We start from the raw sequence: 6,423 nt of genomic DNA on the forward strand, positions 1-6,423 counted from the left end.
GGCTATGAAGTGGGTGGTGTGTGGGTTTTGAATTTCTTCATCGTCCGTATCCCAACCTTGCTGACCGTAGTCCGGCCAGGGCTCTCCTGATAAAGAGAGAGACTTTAGAGAATTCGGGATGTCGCCGAAGGGCAAGTGCTGAAAGATGTCCGCGGTGGTGAACTCCATTATCGGCGCCCAATCGGATTCGATCGGCGGGGGCGCAGGGGGCACGGAGTTCGGAGAGGAATCCGGCTCTTCGGGGTCACGGGCCATGCGGAGTGCGGGGCTGGAGTTTGGCTCAATCGCCTCTGAGATCGCAGCCCCTGAGGCAGCGTCCAACCGCTGATCCTCGATTGGCGCAGTGGGCTCCGAATCAATGGTCGGAACCTATGCGTGTGCGGCCTCCAAGGCGCTGTTCGGCGGCAGAGCTATATCATGCCCATCGAGACAGTGCGGCACGCTTGGCTGTGGCTCGAATCCGTCAAAGATCAAGTCCGCGCGGATGTCAGCCGTGTAGTTTAGGCTTCCAAACCTGACCTGATGGCCAGGGGCGTAACTATCGATCTGCTCAAGGTGACCAAGCGAGTTGGCCCACAGTGCGAAGCCGCCGAAGACGAAGATCTGTCCGGGGAGAAAAGTCTCACCCTGGACTGCATCGTGGTTGATGATCGAAGAAGCCATCGGGCCTAAAAGCGACGACACAGAGGAACTCTCAATGAAAGCACCAATGTCGGTGTCAAAACCGGCGGATCTCGGGTAGGGGGTCCCGAACTGTGCGTCTAGGCCGGATGGTAACAGGAGACAAGGGACACAATGTTTTACCCAGGTTCGGGCCCTCTTGATGGAGGTAAAACCCTATGTCCTGCTAGATTAATATTGATGATATGGGTAGTACAAGAGTAGATCTACCACGAGATCAAGGAGGCTAAACCCTAAAAGCTAGCCTATGGTATGATTGTTGTATGATGAAGTTGTCCTACGGACTAAAACCCTCCGGTTTATATAGACACCGGAGAGGGTTAGGGTTACACAAAGCCGGTTACAATGGTAGGAGATCTTGAATATCCGCATCTCTAAGCTTGCCTTCCACGCCAAGGAAAGTCCCATCCGGACACGGGACGGAGTCTTCAATCTTGTATCTTCATATTCCTAGAGTCCGGCTGAAGGTATAGTCCGGCTACCCGAACACCCCCTAATCCAGGACACCCTCATCCCTTCTCTCTTTTTCTCTCATTTTTTTATTTGGGCATTTTCTCTTTTTTATGGCCTCTTTTTTAGTCCGGGGTCTCATCCCGACTTGTGGGGGAATCATAGTCTCCATCATCCTTTCCTCACTTGGGACAATGCTCTAAATATGATGATCATCACACTTTTATTTACTTACAACTCAACAATTACAAATCAATACTTAGAACAAAATATGACTCTATGTGAATGCCTCCAGCGGTGTACCGGGATGTGCAATGATGCATGAGTGACATGTATGAAAGTATTATGAACGGTGGCTTTGCCACAAATACAATGTCAACTACATGATCATGCAAAGCAATATGACAATGATGGAGCGTGTCATAGTAAACGGAACGGTGGAAAGTTGCATGGCAATATATCTCGGAATGGCTATGGAAATGCCATGATAGGTAGGTACGGTGGCTGTTTTGAGCAAGGTATATGGTGGGTGTATGATACCGGCGAAAGGTGTGCGGTATTAGAGAGGCTAGCAATGGTGGAAGGGTGAGAGTGCGTATATCCATGGACTCAACATTAGTCATAAAGAACTCACATACTTATTGCAAAAATATATTGGTTATCGAAACAAAGTATTACGTGCATGCTCCTAGGGGGATAGATTGGTAGGAAAAGACCATCGCTCGTCCCCGACCGCCACTCATAAGGAAGACAATCAATAAAAAAAATCATGCTCCGACTTCATCACATAACGGTTCACCATACGTGCATGCTACGAGAATCACAAACTTCAACACAAGTATTTCTCAAATTCACAACTAATCAACTAGCACGACTCTAATATCACCATCTCCATATCTCAAAACAATTATCAAGTATCAAACTTCTCTTAGTATTCAGCACACTCATAAGAATTTTTTTTACTAATCTGGAATGCCTAGCGTATTAGGATTAATTTCCCAATTTAAGCAAATTACCATGCTGTTTAAGACTCTCAAAATAATATAAGTGAAGCATGAGAGAATAATAGTTTCTATAAAACAAATCCACCACCGTGCTCTAAAAGATATAAGTGAAGCACTAGACCAAAAACTATATAACTCAAAAGATATAAGTGAAGCACATAGAGTATTCTAATGATTTTCAAATCATGTGTGCTACTCTCAAAAGGTGTGTAAACCAAAGATGGTTGTGTCAAACTAAAAAATAAAGACTCAAATAATACAAGACGCTCCAAGCAAAACACATATCATGTGGTGAATAAAAATATAGCTCCAAGTAAAGTCACCGATGGAAGTAGACGAAAGAGGGGATGCCTTCCGGGGCAACCCCAAGCTTTGGCTTTTAGGTGTCCTTAGATTATCTTGGGGGGCCATGGGCATCCCCAAGCTTAGGATCTTGCCACTCCTTGTTCCATAATCCATCAAATCTTTTACCCAAAACTTGAAAACTTCACAACACAAAACTAAAAATAGAAAATCTTGTGAGCTCCGTTAGCGAAAGAAAACAAAACACCACTTCAAGGTACTGTAAAGAACTCATTCTTTATTTATATTGGTTTTAAACCTACTGTATTACAACTTCTCTATGGTTTATAAACTATTTTACTAGCCATAGATTCATCAAAATAAGCAAACAACACACGAAAAACAGAATCTGTCAAAAACAGAACAGTCTGTAGTAATCTGTAGCTAACGCAAACTTCTGGAACCCCCAAAATTCTAAAATAAATTGCTGTACGTGTCTAATTTATCTGTTAATCATATGCAAAAAGAATTAACTAAATATCACTTTCCAAATAAAATGGCAGCAATTCTCGTGAGCGCTAAAGTTTCTGTTTTTTACAGCAAGATCAAAAAGACTTTCCCCAAGTCTTCCCAATGGTTCTACTTGGCACAAACTAATTAAACACAAAAAACACAACCAAAACAGAGCCTAGATAAATTATTTATTACTAAACAGGAGCAAAAAGCAAGGAATAAAAATAAAATTGGGTTGCCTCCCAACAAGCGCTATCGTTTAACGCCCCTAGCTAGGCATAAAAGCGAAGATAGATCTAGGTATTGCCATCTTTGGTAGGCAATCCATAAGTGTCTCTCATAATAGATTCTTATGGTAATTTAATTTTCTTTCTAGGTAAGTGTTCCATGCCTTTCCTTAACGGAAATTGGAATCTAATATTCCCTTCCTTCATATCAATAATTGCACCAATCGTTCTAAGGAAAGTTCTACCAAGAATAATAGGACATGAAGGATTGCAATCTATGTCAAGAACAATAAAATCTACAGGCACATAATTCCTATTTGCAATAGTAAGAACATCATTAAATCTTCCCATAGGTTTCTTAATAGTGAAATCCGCAAGGTGCAAGTTTAAAGAGCAATCATCAAAATCACGGAAACCTAGCAAATCACACAAAGTCTTTGGAATCGTGGAAACACTAGCACCCAAATCACACAAAGCATAGCATTCATGATCTTTAATTTTAATTTTAATAGTAGGTTCCCACTCATCATAAAGTTTTCTAGGGATAGAAACTTCCAACTCAAGTTTTTCTTCATAATATTGCATCAAAGCATCAACAATATGTTTAGTAAAAGATTTATTTTGACTATAAGCATGTGGAGAATTTAGCATGGATTGTAACAAGGAAATACAATCTATCAAAGAGCAATTATCATAATTAAATTCCTTGAAATCCAAAATAGTGGGTTCATTGTTGTTTAATGTTTTGACCTCTTCAATCCCACTTTTAACAATTTTAGCATCAAGATCTGAAGACTCCGAATTTTTGGAACGCCTTCTAGGTAAAGGTGGATCATATTCAGTCCCATCATTATCAAGATTCATATTGCAAAACAAAGATTTAATAGGGGACACATCAATAACTTTTAGATCTTCATCTTTATTTTCCAAAAGAAGTTCCGGCTTAGCGGCCATCTTATTAACTAAGGTGGCCTGCTTATCCGAAACTTCAGCTATTGACTTCTCAAGATGAGCAATCTAAGATTTCAAACCATAAAATTCTTTAGACATATCATCGAGCTCTTTATTCATATAACCCATAAAGCTTTTTTGTTCCTTAAGCTCGTTCCTAAACAAATTATTATGCTCAAATTGTAAGACCCTAAAACTCATGATGTTGCTTTCGATCTCTTCTAACCTTTTAAGGTGAAGATCACCAAATCTAGGTAGAGCCATCGTGACAGGCAAGCAATCCAACACACAAGCAAACAAGAAGCGGGCAAAAAGAGGCAAATAGGGAAAGAGAAGGAGGATGGAGAGAGAGGGCAAATAAAACGGCAAGGGTGAAGTGGGGAAGAGGAAAACGAGAGGCAAATGGCAAATAATGTAATGCGGGAGATATGGGTTTGTGATGGGTACTTGGTATGTTGACTTTTGCGTAGACTCCCCGGCAACGGCGCGAAAAATCCTTCTTGCTACCTCTTGAGCACTGCGTTGGTTTTCCCTTGAAGAGGAAAGGGTGATGCAGCAAAGTAGCGTAAGTATTTCCCTCAGTTTTTGAGAACCAAGGTATCAATCCAGTAGGAGGCCACGCACAAGTCTGTCGCACCTACACAAACAAATAAAATCCTCGCAACCAACGCAATAAAGGGGTTGTCAATCCCTTCACGGTCACTTACGAAAGTGAGGTCTGATAGATATGATAAGATAATATTTTTGGTACTTTTATGATAAAGATGCAAAGTAAATAAAGCGAAATAAAAACGGTGCAAGAAATAGCTTGTTGACGGAAGATTAATATGATAGAAAATAGACCCGGGGCCATAGGTTTCACTAGTGGCTTCTCTCGAGAGCATAAGTATTACAGTGGGTAAACAAATTACTGTTTAGCAATTGACAGAATTGAGCATAGTTATGAGAATATATAGGTATGATCATGTATATAGGCATCACGTCCGAGACAAGTAGACTGACTCCTGCCTACATATACTACTATTACTCCACACGTCGACCGCTATTCAGCATGCATCTAGAGTATTAAGTTCAAAATAACAGAGTAACGCTTTAAGTAAGATGACATGATGTAGAGGGATAAACTCATGCAATACGATATAAACCCCATCTTGTTATCCTCGATGGCAACAATACAATACGTGCCTTGCTGCCCCTACTGTCACTGGGAAAGGACACTGCAAGACTGAACCCAAAGCTAAGCACTTCTCCCATTGCAAGAAAGATCAATCTAGTAGGCCAAACCAAACTGATAATTCGAAGAGACTTGCAAAGATAACCAATCATACATAAAAGAATTCAGAGAAGATTCAAATATTGTTCGTAGATAAACTTGATCATAAACCCACAATTCATCGGTCTCAACAAACACACCGCAAAAGAAGATTACATCGAATAGATCTCCACAAGAGAAGGGGAGAACATTGTATTGAGATCCAAAAAGAGAGAAGAAGCCATCTAGCTAATAACTATGGACCCAAAGGTCCGAGGTAAACTACTCACACATCATCAGAGAGGCTATGGTGTTGATGTAGAAGCCCTCCGTGATCGATGTCCCCTCCGGCGGAGCTCCGGAAAAGGCCCCAAGATGGGATCTCACGGGTATAGAAGGTTGTGGCAGTGGAATTAGGGTTTTGGCTCCGTATCTGGTAGTTTGGGGGTACGTAGATATATATAGGAGGAAGAAGTACGTCGGTGGAGCAACATGGGCCCCACGAGGGTGGAGGGCATGCCTGGGGGGGTAGGCGCGCCCCCCTACCTCGTGCCTTCCTGGTTGCTTTCTTGATGTAGGGTCCAAGTCCTCTGGATCACGTTCGTTCCAAAAATCACGTTCCCGAAGGTTTCATTCCGTTTGGACTCCGTTTGATATTCTTTTTCTGCGAAACTCTGAAATAGGCAAAAACAGCAATTCTGGGATGGGCCTCCGGTTAATAGGTTAGTCCCAAAAATAATATAAAATTGTATAATAAAGCCGAATAATGTCCAAAACAGAATATAATATAGCATGGAACAATCAAAAATTATAGATACGTTGGAGACGTATCACTACTGCCTAGTCACGTACTGTATACTTGAAAATTTCAAACAAGCATCAACACTCTAGATCATGAATCCATGGAAAATAAGATTAGGGATGTGGATTAGTTACCCATGGTGTCTGGTGGAGAACCAAGTTGGTGCTGGAGAACGAGATGTCGGTGACCAGTACAGGAGAAAGACGGCGCTGGTGAGCAGATGTCTGTGGAGGTCGAGGCCCATGGCGACCTTGGCGTGGT

The sequence above is a fragment of the Triticum urartu genome, chromosome 6A, assembly GCF_056163025.1.
Source record: "Triticum urartu cultivar PI428250 chromosome 6A, HENAU_Tu73, whole genome shotgun sequence".
NCBI classification, from domain to species: domain Eukaryota; kingdom Viridiplantae; phylum Streptophyta; class Magnoliopsida; order Poales; family Poaceae; genus Triticum; species Triticum urartu.